Source organism: Hibiscus syriacus, unplaced genomic scaffold, assembly GCF_006381635.1.
Source record: "Hibiscus syriacus cultivar Baekdansim isolate YM2019G1 unplaced genomic scaffold, ASM638163v2 tig00116984_pilon, whole genome shotgun sequence".
Taxonomy (NCBI): Eukaryota; Viridiplantae; Streptophyta; class Magnoliopsida; order Malvales; family Malvaceae; genus Hibiscus; species Hibiscus syriacus.
In genome coordinates, this window is record NW_024063507.1 from 2,466,914 (window position 1) to 2,473,179 (window position 6,266).

General features: G+C 37.1%; 1 pseudogene; it reads right to left on the minus strand.

Annotated features, from left to right (window-relative positions):
- Nucleotides 1–1,800: 1,800 nt before the first annotated feature.
- LOC120193002 lies at nt 1,801–5,528 on the minus strand (annotated as a pseudogene).
- Between the last annotated feature and the right edge of the window lie 738 nt (nt 5,529–6,266).

Genomic DNA, 6,266 nt, shown 5'->3' on the forward strand with positions numbered 1-6,266 from the left:
ACTATTTATTTATTTTCATTATGTTTTTAGTTTCTTTGTTCTTATTATTATTTTTCTTTTTTTAAAAACGCTTTACCTTTTTTATTCTTTTTTGTATATATATATTTTTCTTCATTTTTTTATTTTATTCAATTTCATTTTTTTATTTGTTTCATCCAATTATTTTATGTTTATTATTATTGGTTTCATTTATTTCCTTGGTTTACTCTTTAGTTTTGTTATTTTCTTTTATTATTATTATTTTCTTTTAACATCTTATTTTAATTTTTTAAGGGTATTTCCGTAAACTCATTAAGGGTAAGTAATTCGGATCAAATTTTACCTTTTAATTTAACTTGCAATTTTCTTAATCAAAGACAACTGGAAATTACGTAGTACCGAAAGGGCGGTTCAAGGGTGCTAATCCTTCCTTGACCGTGACCGACTCTCGAACCCGACACATCTTTGGAAAGACGCAGATCAGGTAAGAAATAGGGTATCCGATCAACCCATTTGTTTTAAATAAATGATCGGTGGCGACTCCCAATCCATATTTTTCGAGTCGAAGCCCAATTTCGGGGCCCAACCGAAAGACGGTTACGACAGGAAGGCATCAGTGATCAAGCTTTCGAATACAAAAACCATAAAAAATCAAGAAAGAAGAAGGAGAAATACTTAGCTTTCGTTGTTGGGGAAAAGACAAACATTGCCGAATTTCGAAGGAACGTTGTTGGAAAAGGTAAAAAAAAATGTAGCCTTTTCACTTAAATCTACATCTACGTGGCTATATTTTGGTTAAATGGAGATCGGATTCGGTTTTGGGCTGTGATGATAAGTTTTCGATTGTAGGTTTTAGGTTTCCGACCACTGTTGGTGGTGGCCGGATCGACGAAATAGTAGTGGTCGAGGTATTTCAGGTCGTTGAGGTTGGGAGCTTGGTTGAGAGCATTTGGGAGTTATAATTTTGGGGAACAGTTGGAAATGAGATAAAAAGGAAAAATGGGTATTTATAAGGAGGGACTAGTTTGTAATTAACACTAAACTAAATTATTTCCATCGTCCTTTCCCTTTTGATACATAATTCATTCAGTCCCCTTAAAATTTAACCTTGAAATTTTAATTATGTTCCAGTTTAGTCGTTTTTGTTATTTTGTTATATTTATTTTTAAATTGGTTTCCTAACCTCTTTTTTATTTTGTAGTATTAATTTCTTTTATTTTACATTAACTTTATTTTATTTAAAAGGAACCATTTAATTTCCAAATGATCGTCAAAGTTAAATGACTATGATCGACTTCAATTTAAATTTTTATTTAAATTTCAATTTTCGCAATTAAGACAATCAGATAATCTAATGGTACCAAAAGGGTAATTTGAGAGTACTCGTAGATCATCGACTGTAAACGATTCCCGAATCCGATAAATCACTGTTAAGACGAATATTCGGTAAATATTCGAGGTGTCCGATCTATCCAATTCGAAAGTGATCGATGGCGGCTCCATCAGTCGATTCAAGTCGAAACGAGAATCAGGATCACCTGATGGACCGTTGCGACAAATAAATTTCATGATCATAAACGATAATAATATTGACTAAAGGTATTAATTGTTATTAGAAATGAAATTAAATGAGCACAAGACATAAGGAATTTTAATGCGAACAAACATTGTATGGGCTTGTGTTGTCGATAACGAATATGTACAAAAATAATGAGTTGTTTGATAATGATAATGTAATAATGCCCACGGAAAAAAGCTCTACATTAAACTGGGCTTAGGACAACTTTATGAACATACTTGATTTGAATGTCACATTTATGTTCAATTTGTAAGATTTTCTTATATGCCAAGAAATGAGCTAACTATGTGCCCCTCCGACATCTGGGAAGTTTCGCATCCCGCAAGAGGCCTCACCTTACCCTTTCGGTCCACATCGACGTGATACTTGAGCAAGTGTCCTCTCATCTCCGTTACTTCATCGGCTGCAAATTGTTTCCAATTCGTCTCAGGCATGTGCTTCACCCGTCTTACGCATTCGAGACTCTCCGGTTGAGTGAAACACTCCTCGATAACTCCAAGATGTTCCGCCCACAGTGACATCCTATATCCATATATCTTCGGAGCACAACACAGAGTTAGGCACTAAACTTTCGAGTTCGTATTTCCATGACCAACGTGGCTCAGTTTGCATTTCAATCGGTGTGATGTTGCTGATAAGCGTTACCTGTCCATATGGACTGGAAAGTTTTTTTGCCCAGGTCTGTTGAGGTTGATAAGCTCCCATTGCGATCTCGGTGTCCCTAATACCCTCCATTAAGCGTTGATTGATGTTTGCGGACCCAATTATTATGTATTCATCGTCAACAATCATACCTTTTGAAAGGACAGAGATCATAAATCTCCGATTTTTACGGCTACGACCCTGGAATGGTAAAACAGGGAAAATTTTAATGCAAAAACAAGGATTTTGATGTTGCTAATAGTATTATGATATTGCGCTAAAGGGAAAAGAGAACTATAACATTGCAGTACCAAAACAATGGTAGTAGGGACATGGTATGGATTACCTGAGGAGTGGCTGCAGAAGTATTATAAGGTACAATGCTTTGAAATTCATTAATCTCACGATTTCCGTGACAGAAGAAATTCAAAAAATCCTGCGGTGCGAAAGCATTCTCAAGTCCGGCCTCCACCAAAGCCCTATGAATAGTCTCGTACATCATTTGCATAGTTTTATGCTGCAACATTGAATGAAGAAAAAGAATACTATGTCAAAACTCTGACGATTTTAATGCCAAGTTTATAGTGAAAGCCTACATGCCAAAATAGAATCCTTTGAGTAGCGGAGCCTGTTGGAACAACTTCTGGAAGCATTGGAACAACTATATAGGCAGCAAATCTCTCATGTGCTGCAATTTTACTGGCAATCTTAAGAGCAATTTCCATTGGAATTAAGTTGTTGGCTCCTGTGCAAAGAGTGAATGATTATGATTCTGATCGAAACTATGAAAAGTTGCAATTTTTGAAGCAGGGTGTAATTTCTGCCCATCAGTCTTGCAATGCAAGTCATGCCATGCTTATCTTGGACAACCAGTAACACTACCCTGATTATGTAATGGAGGGTTATACTAGTCATCCTTATGAAAGGTACGTAGTATCCTAAATAGAGGATGATGTGAAGAATCATATCACCCACCACATAAGTCAAGTCCACCAAAAAAGCAATGAGTTTTCTTTTATTTCCACCAGCATCGGCATCTACAATTACAGTTTTCTGATGGTGCGTATAAATTGTCCCAATTTCATAATAATTGAATAAGTCAGAAAAAGATGAAGTGCTTTAACGGTTTAACCAACCATAAAAACAATGATAGTGTATTAACCTAACATTTTTCTTGACCCAACTATGTCGCTTTCCAGTGATTCGAGGACAGAGTAACACTTGCACCGAAGTATGCTTGAAAAACCGGCGTGTTTCCTCATCATGGGTTTGCATTATTCCATCCTACATTTTTCAATTTAAAGAGGTTAATGTAAAACCCAGAATATGCAAAGCTTTTTAAAGTGAAAACAGAAAAATGTGCCAACAGCATAAACCTATACAAGTACAGAACATGAAGATCTACATGTGTTTTGTTACGATAAGACCATGCAGGCCAAACTGATAGTCTTATCTGCTTTTTTTCTAGTAGATACTTTCTACCATCAACACCAACCAAAGAGCCACTAGTGAGACATGCACTTAAACAACACACGAACATAGAGGACTAAGTTTTTTGTTTTCTCATTGTCATCATTCATTTTTTTTATATGTCATTTTCTCTACTATCCTGCTATGCACGATGGTCGACATATACTTTTGTTGTCAAAATGTCAATTGGTTTAGACTTTAAACACTTCATGAACCTAAATAATTATAAATGGACTTAATATTAAGATATTAAGAAATAGATTCCTTACCATAAATAGGTGACTGTTAACCCTGAAGACATTATGCAAAACAGATAACGTGATATGATACAAGTTATTCCCCATTTTGTATCCCAAAATGCTTGTTGAAGTGGGATCATCCCATAACAGAAGTAGCACTCTAACACCTTCCTGGGACTTCGACCTGAGCAAATCCCCCAAAGTGCAACTTGATGCAGGACCACCATCCTGGACCAGTCTAACTTTGTGCCAAACTGACCACCCTGTAATGTAAATCAAGCGCCTAGATTGATGAATAGCATAAAAATGTCACTCCAACACTTTCCATGAACATAGGTAATCCCCTGGTCAAGTTTGAAATTTGGAAGGCACCCATCAAGGACATGGGCATCTTGATAAAGAGTCACCTTTCCTGCCTTCCTAAGAGGAAAATATGTGCCAGGAACCCCCAAATAGTCAGGACCTGCACCGACTCCATGATGATATAAGCACAACTCTTCCATCGGTATGTACTGAATTGATAGTTGCATGAAAGCTCCAGGCTTACAGTGCTTTCCATTAGTATGCAGAATTGGTTAGGCACCCTCAACCCTTGCCCCGTGTATATCTGCTCCACTGGAATTGGCACAATACCTATCAGCTGTGATCCCACAACATCACTGTCTTTAACAACAAAATGCACTTCAGCGACATAATGTGCGACAGGAACATTGAAATGTTGCAGCCAGAGAGGTTTTCAGCATTGTTAATCACAAAAGTCCTCCCCACAACAGCATCACCAACTGCAATTGTGACATAAGAATCACATTTGCAGGTATCATCACAAACATATCGCCTAAGGTCTTTTGGAACATATCCATGTTGGGGACAATCTGCAAATTTTTATCTTTTGATCCACTGAATGAACTCGTTTGGCATAAAACAGGTTGCTGGATTGAATCTCTTGGGCTAAAATATGGCTCCCTCTCCCAACTGCTAGTCCTAGAATATGAGTGTGTATATCCATTCGAAGTCTGTGCAGTAACATTACCGTTAACTGGACTTTGTTGTTCAGGTGTTGGTGTAACAGTTAATAAAAGAGGCACTGAAGGTGTCGGTTGTGTTGCAGAAGATGTCGAGCGACTATCGGACAATGTGGCATTACTCAAATCTTCATCTAACGGAGGATAAATCGGAGCAGCAGATCGGTTACAATCCGTATTTGCTCCTAAAGATCTGGCACTTTGATGACTTGTGAAATTATCTTGTCCATAAGGTGACTCGGACTTAATTTCAGGAGCTTGTTGGTCAGGTTGTATATAAGGGAGAGATACTTGGGGATCATTTTCAGGAGGCAAGCAATGAGCAGATAGGGATTGCGGATAAGGGAAAGCTGATGAATAGTTAAAAGCACTTTGATGGTTGAGAACTGGGCGAGGAGTTGTTTTTGGAGGAACCGGGTATGGATGTTGGAAAGGGATGGATCCAGGATAGTGAGAATAACGAAAGGAAGGTGATTGGGAGATTTGGGGTAGATATGGAACTACTGCTGGATAAGCGTTTGGAACTTGTTGATATGGTGGAAGGTATCCATAGGGATAAGGGAATGGATATTGCCTTCTAGGCGGGTATTTATCCATCAACATCTAAACACTCTTTATATCTAAAATTATACTTCTTTTATGATGGCAATCGAATCATCCAATGGAGAACTCAATTCTAATAAATGGGTTTTAATTGAAAGAAAAGATAACCCAAGACGCCAAAATGAACAGAAACAAAATGAAATATCTAATACTTCCTTTTTTTCATGAAAGAGAAGAGCTATGATTCAAACTGGTATTTGCATGGTCAAAAGGCAAAGAAGTGAGTTACCTTTTCGGATATTTTGATTATTTAAGAATGTGGAACTTGATAGATATAACTACTTTTCCATCTGGGAATCTTCCAAGAAAACACACACACACACAAAAGGAAAAATGCTTGGAGAAAATATTTGTTTTTCAAAGAAACTTCCTTTAGGTAAATATTTGATTTGGGCTTATATTGAGCCCAGTTGGCCTTAAAATGATATTTTTGAATTGTGACCAAAGCTTGAGGGACCAAGGAGGTGATTATACCAATTTTCAAAGCAAAGACTAAACACCTATTAATTTGGGTGATCTCACGCCTGACTTTCTTCCTCATTTTTATCAACTATCCTTTGTCATCTTCTTCTCCTTCAAACATCACCTTCTTCCCTTAGAAGCTTGAACAAAGGTGGAAGCTTTATTGGTATTTAATCCTAATCTAGTTAGGCTAAGGTAAAAAAACATTATCTTCACTCCTTGAGCTTCGATTCAAGCCCTCAAACACAAACTTTGGCTATGGTTCTCAAA